At 32.8% G+C, this 18,279-nt stretch overlaps 1 non-coding gene and 1 pseudogene across 1 annotated transcript; one reads left to right on the top strand and one right to left on the bottom strand.

Annotated features, from left to right (window-relative positions):
• Positions 1-1,059: 1,059 nt before the first annotated feature.
• LOC131169494 (ankyrin repeat-containing protein At5g02620-like) lies at positions 1,060-5,655 on the top strand (annotated as a pseudogene).
• Positions 5,656-12,101: 6,446 nt separating this feature from the next.
• LOC131169939 (small nucleolar RNA R71) lies at positions 12,102-12,208 on the bottom strand. Its single transcript, XR_009140883.1, has one exon. It is a non-coding gene; the product is annotated as a small nucleolar RNA R71 (small nucleolar RNA).
• Positions 12,209-18,279: the final 6,071 nt, after the last annotated feature.

Genomic DNA, 18,279 nt, shown 5'->3' with positions numbered 1-18,279 from the left:
TAGGGACTAGTGAGATAGTAAGAGGAAAAGGGTGGGGAGAAAGAAAGAGAGGGAAAGGTAATAAATGGAATAATATTGCTACTAAATAGGGGTATGCACTTCTGATTGGTCTTGTGGCCTTAAAATTAAATCAAATTAAAAATCAAAATACCGAATTATACTTTATGATAAATTCAAATCAATCAACTAAAAGAAGAATGAATCAATCAATCAAATAGGACATGAGTTATACTGGATTTAGGTGACATGGGATAACCGATCTGCTCTCCCATGTCTATAAATCTCATCTATGAATTGCCAATGCATTAAGTTTATGTAAGGTAGAAGAAATGAAGAATCGACTTGGAGTGGAAAGGGTGGCAAGGAGTTCTGAGGTTTCCGAATTCGAATGAATGGCGGATTAAAGAGCTAAGTCCTCTTGCATATAAGTGGTAGCTTAATGAGAGAAAATAATTAATTAAAAGGAACTAAAAGTCGAATCAATTGTTGAGTTTGATTTTTCAATCAAACGCATTGTAGTGCTCAACTCTGTTAGCAAAATTAAGTTAACTTCTGCTGTTAATAATAATTACGATATCCATGAAAAATGAAAATAAATTAATCTTTTCATGGGGAGAGAGAAAATAATTTAATTAGCAGGTAAAGAAAATTATGCAATACTTTCGCATAAAAATGCTATATGTGTCATGATTGAAAGATTAATCTGTGTTCAAAGAATTTGTAGCTAATAAACTTTAATCATTAATCTATTGGTGCCAAGCAATAAAGCCAAAAAGTTGATATTTAGGCTGTAAGAGATAGTATGACCTCCACGCACACGCACAAGCAATTTGGTTTCAAACGATTCATTTATATACACCCCATGCAACTGACCAAAGTGGAGGTTCAATGGTAAAATGCCTTAAAACTCCCAGCTGCAAAAGAAACTACATTTCTGCACGTGGAAAAAAGGCTCTTCCCTTCAGGCATTTCTACATTTAGTCTCTTTCTGGGTTTCCTCCAAGCGAAAAATCGTTTCCTCCATTATCAATCCTCTGAGCCTCCTCTAACTACAGAGAGATGGACCGACGGCTGGCAAGAGACCATCTTGAGAGGGGACATACCGACCTTCTTAGCCTAATTCGCTGAGAAAAATGAAAACATCATTGACAAAACAATCACTGTGCATGGTCCTCAAACACCATTCTACACACTTAGCAGCACGTTTTGGGCCTCTCGAATTGGCGAAGGAGATTCTAAAGCTGAAGCCAGAGATGGTGTCGGAGGTGAACGAGAAATCGGAGACCCCATTGTTTGAGGCATGCAGAGAAGGGAGAACGGATATGGTGATGCTGGCTGGTGGTAGAGAGCGGATCTCTTGGGTAGTTTATAAGGTGAACCAAGACAACGAGACTGCCTCTTTGCGGAACACTGCGAAAGAGGGAAGCTTTTGATGTGGTGAATTGTCTCTTTGAATTTTCAACATCTACTCATGCGTTGGAGGTCGATGGGCTTACTTACTTTCTTCACGCGTGCAGCTTTGGGAGGACATACAGGTACTCTAACTCTAACTTGCAGCAATTCTCATTTACAAAGAAATGATAACTTTCTGGTGTAGCTAAGTTCATTTTCCTTTTTTTTTCAATATTTGATTGAAATTTTATTATTATAAAAATAAATTTAATATTATTAAATTAAAATTACGTTGGTATCTTCTGTTAATCAATACACATGTTTTATATTTTAGTTGACTTTTATTACGTGAAGACTTGGTTGAGTTATCTCGTGAACTTATTTTTCTCTCTTCATCACATGATTACATTCTTTCATACGTATTAATGTGAGTTCATACAAAAACTCTTTTATAATTTTTTTAATATATATATATATATATATATATATATATATATATATATATATAAATTTTAGATTTTTTTATTATATCTTACATCATTCTAAAAAATTATCTAATTTATCTATCTTCGCTTTTTTATTTATTTATTTACTTTTAGTTGTAATCTGTTTTTATTTTTTTAAAAAAGAATTAATTTGTTTTTATTGCAGTATATAGATCTAGAATCTAGAAAGTGGACTGAGAGATCGCAGATTCTAATAAGCTGCTCATGGTTTGATTATTTTTTAAATAGAAAACAATTATTATTTATTTTATGTATAAAATTAATTATTTTATTTTATATTTTAAAAATATATTATTTAATTCATGTCTTTTATTTTGCTTAAATTATTTTATCAAAATTTTTGTTAGTTAAAGAATTTTAATTCTAGTTAAATTTCAATATTTAGTTACTCTATTTGAATGAATCTAATTATTTAATTTTTATATTTTGAAAATATATTATTTAATTTCTATAATTTAATTTTATTAACTCTTAATCTTTTTTATTATTTTAATCAAAATACTTCTGACTTTATATTTCTTATTTGTCTGGCCCTCTTATTTCTCTCTCTCTCTCTTCTCCATAATTTTTTTCTTTTACTCACACCTTTCTTTCTCTCATTCTATCTCTATTTTTCATCTTTTAAAAAAATTTTAATTAATTTCTACATTTTAAGTAATTAAACGAGAATTTAGAAAATTATTTTTTAATAAAAACACAAAAATAATGTTTAAAAATTAAATAAAAATGTTAAACAAGTAAATTCATATTTAATTCTACATGCTAAAATTTTTATTTCATCTAGAAATGTATTTTTTAAAAATCATATTTTTAAAAATATAGAATCTAATTAATTAAATTTACTAATGAAATGATTAAATAATAATATATTTTAAAATATAAAATTAATTAATTAATTAATTTTATAAAAATTAATAAATTAATTAATAATTTAACATATAAAATTTGATATAGTTTAATGTATTTTAAAATATTGGAAAATTTGTTTCATTAAAATTATATGGGACTAAAAAATTTTGATTAGAGGAGGTTGAAGTCTTTAAAACTTGTCGCTTGCAGACACACAATCTCACAATTACTGGGCTGACACAAAACAAAAAGTAGCCAACAGAACAGTGAGACCAAACCAATTAAGGGACGTGGAGCATTTGGGCCTGCAAGCGTTGATCTTATGGCACTGTTGGATAGACTATTCTTTAACATTAATTGTTTTAATTGCTTGCAGCTGTCGTGACCATCTCCGTTCCCACTACTCCATTTTATAGATTTTTCTTATCTGAAAACTTAAAATAAAAATAATGAAATTTAAATACAAAATAAATAATTATATATATATATATATATGTTAAATTTATACAAAATTAAAAATTTTAATGAGTTTGTTTATAGTGTATATGTTAAGAAAAATATCTCTTTAAATATATTAATTAAAATATATTAAAAATTAATTTAAATTAAATTTAATCATAAAATTATAAAATAATTAAATAAAATTTTAAATTATTTTTTAATAATATCTAAAATAATACTTTTTTGAAATTTTTTTCTCATCTCCAAATCCAAATAAAAGAAATTTTCATTTCTCATGTTTCCCATTGAAATCACCTTATAGGACAGTTTAGCGATTGAGGATGAAAGTTATTTTTCTTTATCAATTAGAATCTGATTCTATTGAACACTGAGAATTAGTTTTCTGGAATTGCAACAGATATTTTTAATTACTTAATCTAATTATATTGATTTGAATTTATGTGTTGAGTTTTTTTATTTATATTATTAATTAAAAATCTATAATATAGTTGAATTAAATGAATTTAATAATTTAAAATAAATTTTAATTAAATTTATGATAAGTCTAAATATTGAAAATACTAATCTCGAATAGAATAATTTTTATAGATACTATAACCATTGTTTTTTTTTTTATTCTGAATGCAAGAATACATTCTAGAATTACCATTAGGAAGGAACTTAATCTCTATTCATAAAAGTTACTGACAGAGAAAACCACTCATAAATACTAAAAAGATATTTCATTGTTTATGAATGTGTGTGTGTGTGTGTGTGTGTTTCAGTGGGTTTTCTGATATACCAATGTGGGGATGTTAAATTCTTCTATGGCCATGAACAGAAATTATAATCCTTCATTTTTGTTTCAGAAATTGTGAAGGAAATCTTAAAAATACGCCCAGATTTTGCATGGAAGAAGGACGTTAATGGATGCACTCTTACACCAAGCTTGCAGCAAAGGCCATCTTGAGACCACCAGGGAGCTACTAAGATTCGACACCGACCTCTCTTCTTTGCAAGACAACGATGGCCGAACGCCACTCCATTGGGCTGCCATGAAAGGACGAGGAGCATCATCGACGAGATACTCTCTGTGAGTCTTGAATCTGCAGAGATGATCACCAAAATGGAGAAACAGTTCTCCATCTCGGAGGAAAAGCAATCAGTTTGATGCAGTGAAGTACCATGGAGACACTCAACACCACTAAGCTTATTAATAAGCGGACAACGATGGCAATACAGCTTGCACCTCGCAACCGCTGGAAAGCTTGGCACTGTATGTCAACCGAAACCCTTCTTTCTTATTGAGCTCCGATTATGCCCTGAAGACGACCACTTTATATTACTATCTATATATGGGTAAGTAGCTTAATAATTATTATTTTTTTGTGGTATGAGAGTAGATGGTCATCTACCTGCTGAAGCTTAATGCTGAAGTGAATGCTATAAATCGCAAGGGACAGACTGCCTTGACGTAGTCGAGTCTGATGTGAGCAATTCTGGTGCTCTCCAGATTTTGCCTGCAATACAAGATGCAGGAGGTAAGAGAGGAGACCAATTGCCACCAAGTTATTCCACTGAACTTAAACAAATTATAGCACCAGAAAGTGTTAATAACCCCAATGTTCCATCTTCATCTCAAAAGAAAGTGTTGGATTATCCAAATCATCATCACCGCCGTAATCAGCGACGCTCCAGGAAAAGCAGCGAGAGGTCCAAAGCGAAGGTCTACGTAATGCAAGTAATACAATCACTGTTGTGGCAGTTTTAATTGCCACTGTTACATTTGCAGCCGGCATCAACCCTCCTGGAGGGTTTAACCAAACTACCGGGAAAATTATAACGGGGAAGCATACTTCTTTTAAGGTGTTTGTGGTTTGCAACGTTGTAGCATTATTTTCATCCCTCGGCATTGTTATTCTTCTAGTCAGCATTATCCCCTTTAGGCGAAAATCCATGATGAAATTATTGGCTGTGACACATAAGATCATGTGGGTGTCCACGTCATTTATGGCGGCCGCATACCTTGCTGCCATGTGGACAACTTTACCACATGGGAGGGGAGCAGTATGGTTGTTGGTGTCAGTGGTGGCTATAGGAGGAGGGTACAATGGCAATTTTTGTGGGTTTGGGGATTTTGTTGGGTACATTTGGTGAGGAAAAGGAAATGGAGGATAAATAATAATAAGGAAAAGAGAAAGAAGGAAAGTCCAAGCAGTAGCATCAGCCGTGTAGAAGAATTGAAGATCATGAAAGGAGGCAACAGTGAGTCTACTACTAATTCAGATGTGATAGCTCGGATAAAGGTTACCATTTGTATTAGATTTAAATAATTATGGAGCTTAATTTAGCGTGTTAGTGGACAGATTAATTAATTAGAATTCAGCTTATGTCCATATAGCCATATTTGTAATGGAAGTGGTATTTAGGTAAAACCCTTCTAATAAAAACGATTCTAGAATTTAAACCCAGAACTTTACAGGTAAGTCTACCTAGAATTAGTCTATGTCATTTATCCGACCAGTTGTTGGTAATACGCCATCATTATTTAATATTGTTTCTTTTCACTATTAACCAAAAGATATATATGGACTAAGTTTTTTTATAAAAGAAAATCGAATTTCAACATTTATTTTTTTTAAGGAAAAATAATTTATTGAATTAGAAGAAAATTTCAATATCATATAAGCAATTAATTAAATATAATATAAGTACAATTAAATATATAATATATTAGTACATTTTTATCAACTATCAATATAATATATATGAGCTATTAATTAAATACTTTTATAATTTAACAATAATTATTTAATATGAGAACATTTTAAAAATATAAAATCTGATAAAACTTTTACCTAACATATTAAAAAAAATTATATATATTTTTCATTGTTATATATAAATAACGATAAGAAATCACAAGAAACTTATTTAATAAAAAATAAATTAATTTTTAATGACATACAAAAATGAGCTTCTCGAGTCCGAAATATGGAAGCTGGATATAGAGGCTAATAGTATGTGGATACAGATAGCATCAAAGATTAGAGAAATAGTTAGAAAAGTGCATAGAAAGTCTAGAAGACATGGATCACCCTCAAAAGAGAGATGGTGGTGGAATGGGGAAGTATAAAAGGCAGTGAAAAGAAAGAGAGAATTGTATAAGAAATTACCTAAGTGATAATAATGAGACTTACGAGCAAAGACAATATAGCAAAAGAGAGGTGAAAAAGGCGCTTAGTCACAAGAGCGCAAGCCTTTAAAAAGTTATATGAGAAACTTAAAACTAAAGAAGGAGAAAGATATTTATAAATTAGTAAGGAGGAGAGAAAAGAAATGTCAAGATCTTAATAGTTAGTGTATTAAGGATAAAGAAAGAAAAGTGTTGGTGATAGTAGAGGACATTAAAGATAGATGGAGAAATTATTTTAATGATCTCTTTAATAATAATCAAAGTGGTAATAGCGTAAATATAGACGACAAAACAATAGAAAACAATGTGAATTACACTAGAAGGATTATATTTTCGTAAAGGAAGCACTTAAGAGAATGAAAGTGAGTAAAGCCTGTGGACCCAATGGAATATCAATTGAAGTATGGGAGTGTTTGGGAGATGTGGGAGTGGCATGATTAACTAAATTATTTGATAAGATTTTAAACTCAAAGAAAATATCTAATGAATGGAGGAGGAGTGTTTTAATATCTATTTTTAAAAATAAAGGAGACATATAGGAATTGCTTAAACTATGGAGGAATTAAACTCATGTCGTACTATGAAATTGTGGGAGAGAGTTGTGAACCATCGACTACGTCATGACACTTCTATCTCTCCCAATCAATTTGGCTTCATTTCTAGTCATTCAACTATGGAAGCGATCTTTCTTATTAGAAGTTTGATTGAAAAATATAGAGATGTGAAAAAAAATCTACATATGGTTTTTATCGATTTGGAGAAGGCTTATGATAGTGTTCCAAGAGATATCTTATGGAGAGTGTTAGAATAAAAGAAGGTATCTATTAGGTACATATAAGTGTTGAAATATATGTATGAAGGAGCAACTACTATTGTGCTCATAATGGGAGGAGACATAAGTAATTTTTCTATCTCGGCTTAGATTACACTATGTTCAATTGAGCTCTTACCTTTTTATATTAGTTCTATATAAATTTACGAAACATATACAAGAGAGTGTCCCTTGATACATGATGCTTACGGATGATATAGTTCTGATAGATGAGACGTGAGAAGGAGTTAATAAAAAGGTAGAGCTTTGGAGAAGTACTCTAGAGTCAAAGGGCTTTAAGTTAAGTAGAATAAAAACAGAATACATGGATTGTAAGTTTAGTGAAGGCCAAACCAATAATAAGAAATGAGCTAGTTTGGATGGAGTGATATTGTCCCAAAATAATCACTTTAAATATCTCGGTTCAATCCTTCAAGTAGATGGAGGATGTGAGGAGGATGTTAGTCATATGATTAAAGCTGGATGGATGAAGTGGAGACGTGCCATGGGAGTTTTATGTGATTGTAAGATTCCTAATAAATTGAAAGGAAAATTTTACCGTACAGTCATACGACCGGCCATGTTATCTGGTAGTGACAGGCAATAAAAGAGTTATATGTATCTAAGATGAGAGTTGCGAAAATGAGAATATTAAGATAGATGAGTGGTCATACTAGACTAGATAAAGTCCGTAATGAGAGTATTAGAGACAAGGTAGGAGTGGTGCCTATTGAGAATAAGTTGAGAGAAGAGAGATTGAGGTAGTTTATTCATAGGAAGCATGTATATACAGAGGCTCCAATAGACAAGTAGAGCACATTAGGTCGGAGGATAGAAAGAAAAGAAGAGATAGACCTAAACTAACTTGGAAAAGAGTAAGACAATATGACCTAGAAGATTACACATTTCGAGGATTTAATCCAAAATCGCTTAAAGTGGAGAAAGATAATCCATATAGTCAATTTCAGAAATTTTTGAAATAAAAGTTTAGTTGAGTTGAGTTGATATATAAAATATAAAATCACAAGGTACTTTTTTAAAATTATTTTTTTTATCAATAGTCATTCATAATTCTAAATTACAATGTAAAATTTAAATATTTTAATGAAAATTTTACATAATCCATTAATAAATATGTAATTAATAAAATTTCATATTATGTAATTAATACAATAACTTATGTACATTTATCAATAATTAATTATTCTTAATTCCGAAATTACATGATTTGATATAAAATTTACATATTGAGGTGAAAGATTAAACAACCTATTAATAAATATATAAAACTGATATATTTTCATAATGTGATGACATTTTTTATTTAATATATGAAATATATAAAATTATGTAAACTATTCAAGACTTATAATACAAATTTATCAATAATTATTCGTAATTCTAAATTACATAAATTAGATGTAAAATTTACATATTGCAATCAAAATTTTTATAATTTATTAATGAATTTGTAATTGATATATTTTCATAATGTGATGAAAATTTTATCTAACATGTTGAAAAAATTACATAATTATGATTCGTCTGTTTTGCTTGTGAAATTATCCAACGATGGTTTTGTTTTACTTTAGCTTATTGTGGAGCAAATAGACCGAGTCTAATTTCATTTTTAAGAGAGAAAATTTGTTCAAATCTTATATATAACACAAATACTTTAATTCAAACTAATATAAATTATACACCTTCACGCTAAGCATAAGCATATGAAGTGTAAAGTTTGTAGGCAAGTACATCTACTATGATCTAATATCAAGAGCTCTGTCGTCGTAGGTTTGAGATAAAATGTTAATGTTATATAGGTGTAAATGAGTTGAGCGAGCTTTGACTTGTCTCAGACTTAGTTCATTAATATTGGTTCGTGTCGAGTTCGCGAACTTTAACATTGAGGCTCAAGTTCGACTCGCTTAAAATATGTTGAATTCGAGTTCAATTTGAACTCGGCTTGTTTTATGTCATTTATTATATTAATGACCCAAACTCAAGGTCGGCCGTGTCAAGCTTAGATAAATTCATTAAAATAAACTCAACACAAACTCAATAAGGTCAAACTTGGTTTGAGTTTAATAAACTCGATTTCAAATTCAATAAGTTTAAACTTGAGCTCGAGCTTGAGCTCAGCCCAATAAGCTTGAGCCTGATCACATTATATCTATTTTACACAATTATTTTCATGATATATTATTACATGTTTATAGTCATAATAATAGAAAATAATAAAAACAATTTTTAAAACACATTACAAGTTATTTTAAAATAATACAAATTATAATACTATCATAATTCAAAAAAAAATAATTATTCTTTACTCTTTCAATTCAAGACTACATACTGATAAAATATATTACTTTTTGCATTATTAATTAATTCATACTGTTAATAAATTTTATTAATTTTTTATATAAATATATTATAATTTGAGAATTTTATTATTTTATATTTAACTTATTTAAATAAATTTAAAAAGATTAAATATATTAGATTATTTAATTTATCAAATTATATTTGCATTTTATACCTTTATCAATACTCTGATGCATACATTTTGCATAGTCATTTAGGTCTAATTTCATAGCCATTTTATTTTATTATTAGTTATTTTTAGCAAATTTCATTAGTTATTTAGTTAGTTTTTCATAATTGTCGATTTTGGATTAATTTGTAATTTTTACTTTGTTTTGTAGGAAAAATGGTGTTTTTGAAGGACTGAAGAGAAATTTTGCTATTGAGGAGTGACTTCTACAGCCAAAGATGTCAAAAACAAGTTTTCAAGCTGAAATATGCATTGACCAAATTGTGCATAACTTGCCGCATAAGCTATGCAGATCTGCATAAGGAAAAAAATCATTGTTCCAATACCTGCCGAATGGTGCATAAGGAGAGTGCATGGCTTATGCAGATTCACGCCTCCCTTATGCACTTTCACGGAATTGTGCATAACCTATGCACCAAGTCATGCAGTTTCGCATAAGTGAACCGTATAGCAGTAATCGCATAAGGGACTGCATAACTTATGCAGTCCACTTATGCAGTCCCACAAAGGTTTCATTAATGAGCTGGCAGAAGATTCCCTCAGAAAATTCATCCTAGAACACATCATTTTAGGGCTCCATGTCAGAAAATGCTATAAATAGTCCCATTTCCCATTTTAGAAAGGGGGGAGAAGGAGCAGAAAAGGAAAGGAAGAGGAGAGGCAGCAGCTGAAGGGTCACATTCACCTTCCACACCATTTCCAATCAGATTTGGAGATTTCTTTCTTTTCTTACATTTTTCCTACATTTCTAGTGTTTAGTTTCTTGTTTCTTAGCTTAGATTAAAGCTTATTTTCATATAAACTCAGATTATCTTGTAAACATTATGGATAGTGAGTAGTTTTATTTTGATTCTGGAGTAAGGGTTGTAATATTTGAGATATTTGGTGGATTTTGATTGGGTAATCCATATTTTGTGGTCTTAATGAGTTTTATTCATTTCTTGTGTGCTTAATGACATGCTTAGTGTAGGATCCCATTAAGTGATGTTCTTAATCCATGGTTGAGGCACCAAAAGGAGAAGGCACTGTGATAGATAATCAAGAAATTAGACTTAATTAACTTAGACCTAGAAATAGGCTAAGGATTAAGAGGATTCACAGATTAATTAAAGAACCTAATGGGTCTTAATTAACTCTAACTCCACGAAAGTAGGATTAGATTGATTAAGGCACTCTTTGTCTCACTCGAAAGGGTATTCAAAGGATTTAAGAATTAATCTCCTTAAAGCCAGCAAGTTCCACAAGATTGGATAACCAATTTGAAATCCCAAAATAGCTCAAATATGAAATCCCGAACTCCGGAATCGCCTTTTTACCATTGTTAATTTCTAATCGAATTTAATTACTTGCCATTTTGAATATTGCCATATTTCAACTTGCTTATTTTTAATTTGATGCAATTTTAGTTTAATTAATACATTGTTGGATAGACTATTAATCTCACACACATAGAATTCATACTCCAATACCCATCAATTTATTGCTTTAATTTCAAAAATAGTTTAAATTAGGCAACTCTTTATATCAAAAATTCAATCATTAACACAACTCCTCGTGGGAACGATATCTTTTCTATATTACTTGTACGACCCGTGCACTTGCGGTAGGGACACATCAAGTTTTTGGCGCCGTTGCCGGGGAATTGTTTGTTTAAGATTGAATTCTTGATTATTTTAGTTGTTTTTAGTTTTATCTTTGTTATCTTTTCATTTTTTTTGTGTTTGTTTGTTCTTTTTCAGGTACTTTTAATCTTTTATGAGAAGAGCAAGAAGCACAAGTGACACATCCTTATTGTTCAATCCTGAAATTGAGAAATTTTGTAAAGCCAACAAGAAAGAAACCAGAAGAAGGAAAGAAGCTTTGAGGGAAACTGAATTAGAAGTAGACATGGCTGATGAAAGAATCAGAATTGGTGGTGGTAATGTTGGAAATGATCGAAACAATGAAAATGCAGCCCAAGGTGAAGAGGTTGTAAATGCTAATGTACCTAGGGGAAGTATGATAGATCATGCTTTTCCTCGTTTTGACGATTTGAGAGAGAGCATAGCAAGACCAAGGATTGATGCAAATAGTTACAAGATGGATTTTGGAGTTCTTTAAATGATTCAGAATTCTCAATTTGGAGGACATCCTTCTGAAAATCCACACACACATCTGAAAAAGTTTGCTATGATTTGTGACATGCAAAAACAACCTGGAGTGTCTGATAATGCAGCAAGATTAAAGCTATTCCCATTCTCTTTGAAAGATAGAGCATTGGATTGGCTTGATTCTTTACCTCACAACTCCATTACAAATTGGGAGCAACTCACTGATGCATTTCTTGCACAATATTTTCCACCTGGAAAAACTCAAGAATTGAGGAATCAAATGACAGCTTTCAGACCAAGAGAAGATGAAACTCTCTATGAGTCATGGATGAGATGGAAGGAATTAGAGAGACAATGCCCACATCATGCCATTCCAAAATGGATGATAAATCAGAATTTTTACACAAATGTCACTCCTGCAATCAGAGGGTTTATTGATGCTCAAACAGGAGGAGAATTTATTATGAAGCATGAAGATGAAGCTTATGAGCTATTGGAGAAAATTATAAAGAATACTCATCTTTGGAGTAGTCCAAGAGGACCAGCTCCAACTCAAAAAAGGCAAGCTGCTGGAATGTATGATCTTGATCCGTTCAACATGATTAATGCAAAATTCGATGCACTTACAAATGTTTTGGCTAAGAAGATGGAAGACTTAAGTATGTTGGTTAGTTCATCATCATCATCTGGAAGTTCACAACAAGTGGCTTATGCAGAGGGAACTACCAGCTATGGAGTAGACTATGGAGAACAAGCAGCATATGTTAGTAATTATGGAAACAAGCAAATGGGGAATCCTTACTCTCAAACTTATAATCCAACTTGGAGGAATCATCCCAACTTTTCATGGGGAAATCAGCAAAGTCAAGTTCCAAATCAGAATTTTCAACCACAACAGCAACAAGGAATTCCATATCAGCAAAATAGGCAACCATTGCCTAATTTTCAGCAGAAAAATATGAATCCTCCACCAAAACAAAGAAGAACAAAGTTCCACCATCAAGCTTTATTGCAACAGATTCTTGCTAACCAAACTAAGCATGATGAGGAGATGAGAGAGATGAAAGCAAGGCTAGAACAGATGCAAACACATAATGTATCTTTGGAAAATCAGATTGCACAACAAGCATCTTCCTCAGGTACCAAGTCTTTTGAAAAACTTACAAGTCAACCAGAAAACCCAAGAGAGCAGTGTCAAGCTATTACTTTAAGAAGTGGGAAAGTAGTAAATAATGAGAAGAGTGAAAAAAATGAGAAAAGTGAAAATAGTGAGAAGAGAGAAAATGAGAAAGAAACTGATGAGAGTGAAAAACAAGAGAGTGCAGAAAAATGTAAAGAGAAAATTGAAGAGAAGGAAGAGAAGTACATACCTCCAGAACCTTACAAGCCACAACTTCCCTTTCCACAAAGATTTCACAAAGCCAAGCTTGATAAGCAATTTGGGAAGTTTTTAGAGGTTTTGAAGAAGCTATACATAAATGTGCCTTTTATTGATGCTCTTTCACAGATGCCCTCTTATGCAAAATTCTTGAAAGAAATTCTCTCAAATAAGAGGAAACTTGAAGATCATGAAACTGTAGCTTTGACAGAAGAATGTAGTGCTATCCTTCAAAGGAAACTTCCTCCAAAACTCAAAGATCCAGGGAGTTTTTCAATTCCATGCCACATTGGGGAATCATGTTCTACAAAAGCTTTATGTGATTTAGGGGCTAGTGTTAGCCTCATGCCCCTCTCCATTTATGAGAAGCTCAATATGGGAGATCTTAAACCAACCCACATTTCTCTTCAGTTAGCTGACAGATCAATTAAGTATCCTGAAGGGATTTTGGATAATGTGCCTCTGAAGGTTGGAAAGTTCTATATACCTGTTGACTTTGTCATCTTGGACATGGAAGAGGATTCTAATATTCCAATTATCTTGGGAAGACCCTTTCTAGCTACAGCAGGAGCATTGATTGATGTTAAGGGAGAAAAATTGACTCTTAGAGTTGGTGAAGAGCAATTGGTTTTCAATATTAATAACACTATGAAGAAGCATCATTCTGAAGCTGATACTTGCTTGAGAGTTGATATCATTGATGAGTCAAGTTGAAGAACACTTCAGAAAGAAATATCCAGAAGATCCACTTGAAAATTGTTTGGTTCATGGAGGAGGCATAGACTATGACAACCCTCATGTGGCTGCATATGCTCAACATTTAGAGGGAAGTCCACCATTCATTTCTGCTCCAGTTTTTCAACTCACACAAAAGGAAAAAGCAGAATCTAAGCAACAATCATTCAAGGAAGAAGATGCACTTAAGGTAGAACTTAAGCAACTTCCTTCTCAGCTCAGGTATGAATTTCTTGGCACTAATAACACTTATCCAGTAATTGTAAATGCAAATTTGAGTACCTTCGAGGCTGATAAGTTGTTAAGAGTGTTGAGGCAATTCAGGAAAGTTTTAGGATATACCATAGATGACATTAAGGGAATAAGCCCACACTTTTGCATGCACAGAATTATTTTGGAAGAAAATTGTAAGCCATCTATTGAACATCAGAGGAGGTTGAACCCAAATATGAAAGAAGTTGTTAAAAAGGAAATTTTGAAGTTGCTTGATGCAGGGATCATATATCCTATCTCGCATAAGACTTGGGTGAGCCCAGTACATGTTGTCCCAAAAAAGGGTGGAATGACAGTGGTCAAAAATGAAAATAATGAATTAATTCCCACCAGAATAGTGACTAGTTGGCGAATGTGCATAGATTACAGAAAATTAAATGTTGCCACTAGAAAAGATCATTTTCCACTTCTCTTCATTGATCAGATGTTAGAAAGATTGGCTAGGCATTCTTATTTTTGCTATTTAGATGGATACTCAGGTTTTTTTCAAATCCCTATCCATCCAAATGATCAAGAGAAAACTACTTTTACTTGTCCATATGGAACCTTTGCTTATAGGAGGATGCCATTTGGGTTGTGTAATGCACCAGCCACTTTTCAAAGGTGCATGATGGCAATCTTCTCAGATTTCATTGAAGACATAATGGAGGTTTTTATGGACGATTTTTCTGTTTATGGATCTTCATTTGACATATGCTTGGCTAACCTTTCTAAAGTTTTGCAAATGATGTGCGATACATCGACCTTGTGTTAAATCGGGAAAAGTGTCATTTCATGGTTCAGAAGGGATAGTGCTTGGACATTTGGTGTCTAACAGAGGAATAGAGGTTGATAAAGCCAAGGTTGAAGTGATAGAGAAGATGGCCCTCCTACCAATGTCAAGGGAATTCAAGTTTTCTAGGACATGCTGGTTCTACAGACGCTTTATCAAGGATTTTTCTAAAATAGCTAAACCTTTGTCTAATTTGTTAAGTCATGACATACCATTTGTATTTGACCAAGAGTGTTTGGATGCCTTTGCAGTTGAAACAAGCTCTTATCATCGCACCAATCATGCAACCACCGATTGGAGCCTACCTTTGAAATTATGTGTGATGCTAGCAACTATGCAATTGAGCCGTTCTTGGTCAAAGAAAGGACAAAAAGGCTTATGCTATTTATTATGCTAGTAGAACACTGGATGAGGCTCAAACAAATTATGCAACAATTGAAAAGGAATTTTTAGCAATTGTCTTTGCATTGGAAAAGTTCAGACCTTACATTATTGACTCAAAGGTGGTTATATTTTCAGATCATGCAGCCATCAGGTATTTACTCCGTAAAAAGGAGGCTAAACCTAGGCTCATTAGGTGGATTCTGATGCTACAAGAGTTTGATTTGGAGATTAGAGATAAGAAGGAGCCAAAATGTAGTTGCTGATAATCTTAGTAGGTTGAAATTGGATGATGAAGAAATGGATGAAATCCCTATTGATGAGTTTTTCTTGGATGAACAACTTTTCTCTCTTGTTGCTAAACTACCTTGGTATACAGACCTTGTGAATTATCTATCTTGTGGAGTTTTACCTCTAGGTATGACATGGCAACAAAAGAAAAAGTTTTTGCATGAGGTGAAGTTTTATAGATGGGATGATCCTTTACTCTTTAGGAGATGCTGTGATGGTTTAATAAGGAGATGTATTCCCGATGATGAGACACAGAGTATTATGCATCATTGCCATGCTTCTGATTATGGAGGACATTTTGGAATCTCTAAAACAGCTAGTAAAATTTTGCAAGCTGGTTTCTTTTGGCCAAATCTTTTTAAGGATGTGAGGAAATTTGTGTTAAATGTTATAAATATCAAAGGAGTGGAAATTTGTCAAAAAGAGATTAAATGCCCCTAAATGATATTCTTGAAGTGGAATTATTCGATGTTTGGGGAATAGATTTTATGGGGCCATTTCCTCCTTCATTTGGTAATAGATACATCCTAGTTGGGGTTGACTATGTGTCAAAGTGGGTGGAAGCTATTGCAACTCCAACTAATGATGCTAGAGTGGTAGTGAAATTCTTGAAGAAATTTGTCTTGAGTAGATTTGGAGCTCCTAGGGCTATAATTAGTGATGGGGGTTCCCATTTTTGCAATAAGTAATTTGAGAGCTTAATGAGGAAGTATGGTGTAGTGCACAAGATAGCTACCCCATACCACCCTCAAACTTCAGGACAAGTTGAAATTTCTAACAGAGAACTCAAGCATATTTTGGAGAAAACAGTGAACAATTCTTGGAAAGATTGGTCTATCAAACTAGATGATGCTTTATAGGCATATAGGACTGCCTACAAAACCCCTATAGGAACTACTCCCTTTAGGTTGGTGTATGGTAAGTCTTGTCATTTACCTGTGGAGCTAGAACATAGAGCATATTGGGCCATTCAGACCTTGAATTTTGATCTTAAGAAAGCTGGTGAAAAGAGACTATTGCAACTCAATGAGCTTGAAGAACTGAGGATGGATGCTTATGAAAGCGCCCGTATTTACAAAGAAAGAACTAAAGTTTGGCATGATAAGCATCTTAGGAAAAAGGAATTCAAAGAAGGTGATTCAGTTTTGTTATTCAACTCAAGATTGAAATTGTTCCCTGGAAAACTTAAGTCAAGGTGGACTGGTCCATATAGAGTTTCTAAGGTTTTCCCTTATGGAGCAATTGAAATTTGGAGTGAAAAATCTGGGAATTTTAAGGTCAATGGGCATAGATTGAAACATTACATAATTGGAGACCCAATAAAAGGAGCAAGCTGTTACAAGCTCTCCAATCCCTCACCTCTTTTTAGTGAAATTCATGAAAAGTCCAGCTAAGGACTATAAATTAGCCCTCTTGGGAGGCATCCCAAGTTCTTTTATTTTCCTTTTTGTTGATTTACTTTTATTTTCATTGCTTTTGTTTTTATCTTGAATCTCCCCAAGTTCAATTTTTGACATTGTTGAATCTTGTCCCTTGTAGATGTATTTCAATGAAGAAAGGCTGGTGAACTGCTGGGGAGTGACCCTTAACTGATATTTTATTCTTCAACACTCCCAAAATTGATTGATTTTTGCTGCATAACCTGTGCAGGTCTGCTACCTAGTTTATGCAGAGGAGAAGAAGAAATTCTGCAGCAAAGAGGGTGTCTGCAGCAGATGGCTTATGTTCTTAGTGAGGTTGGGTGTGTAACTTTTAAGTATATGTGCTTTTAATGTTAATATGATGGTAAGTGAGTCATTTTTGCAGTTATGAGCTTATTTGGGTTGTGGGATTTAAGGTGGAAATGCTGCATTTTTCTTGGCAAAACTTGGGGAGTTCATCATTTATGAATAGATGCAACTTTATGCAGATTTTATTGAGTTTCAATGTGCTAAATGTTGATTTGCAGAATTTGAGTCAAAATGGCATGGGTCACAAATGCCTTTTATGCAGGATTCACTTTTACAAGCATGTATGATGTAATTTTGATGGATTTTGTATATATTGATGTGTTTTTTGTGATAATTTCTCATGATTTATGCTTAATAGAATTATATTTCTTCATTCTAGAGTATTTTTCACACTTGCAAATCATTTTCCATTGCAATCTCAATTTTGTTGAATTGTGCATAAGCAATTGCATAGCTTATGCAATCCTGCATAACCACAATTCTTGCCATTTTCATCTCTGTTGCAAACTGCATAAGGTAGTGCATAGCTTATGCACAACTGCATGACCATATTTTCCAAACACCAAAATCTGCCGAGAGGTGCATAAGCAGGGTGCATGACTTATGCACTTCTGCATAACCACAAACTCTGAAACTCAAAACCTGCCGAGACCTGCATAAGCAGAATGCATGACTTATGCACTTCTGCATGACCACCAACCCAAAATTTCAAAACCTGCCGAGAGGTGCATAAGCAGAGTGCATGACTTATGCACTTCCGCATAACCACCAACCCCAAAACCCAAAACTTGCCGAGAGGTGCATAAGCAGAGTGCATAACTTATGCACTTCTGCATGACCACCAACCCAAAATTTCAAAACCCACCGAGAAGTGCATAAGCAG

The sequence above is a fragment of the Hevea brasiliensis genome, chromosome 10, assembly GCF_030052815.1.
Source record: "Hevea brasiliensis isolate MT/VB/25A 57/8 chromosome 10, ASM3005281v1, whole genome shotgun sequence".
NCBI lineage: Eukaryota > Viridiplantae > Streptophyta > Magnoliopsida > Malpighiales > Euphorbiaceae > Hevea > Hevea brasiliensis.
The sequence above is the reverse complement of the archived record's forward strand: the minus strand, read 5'-3'. Positions and strand labels throughout refer to the sequence as shown.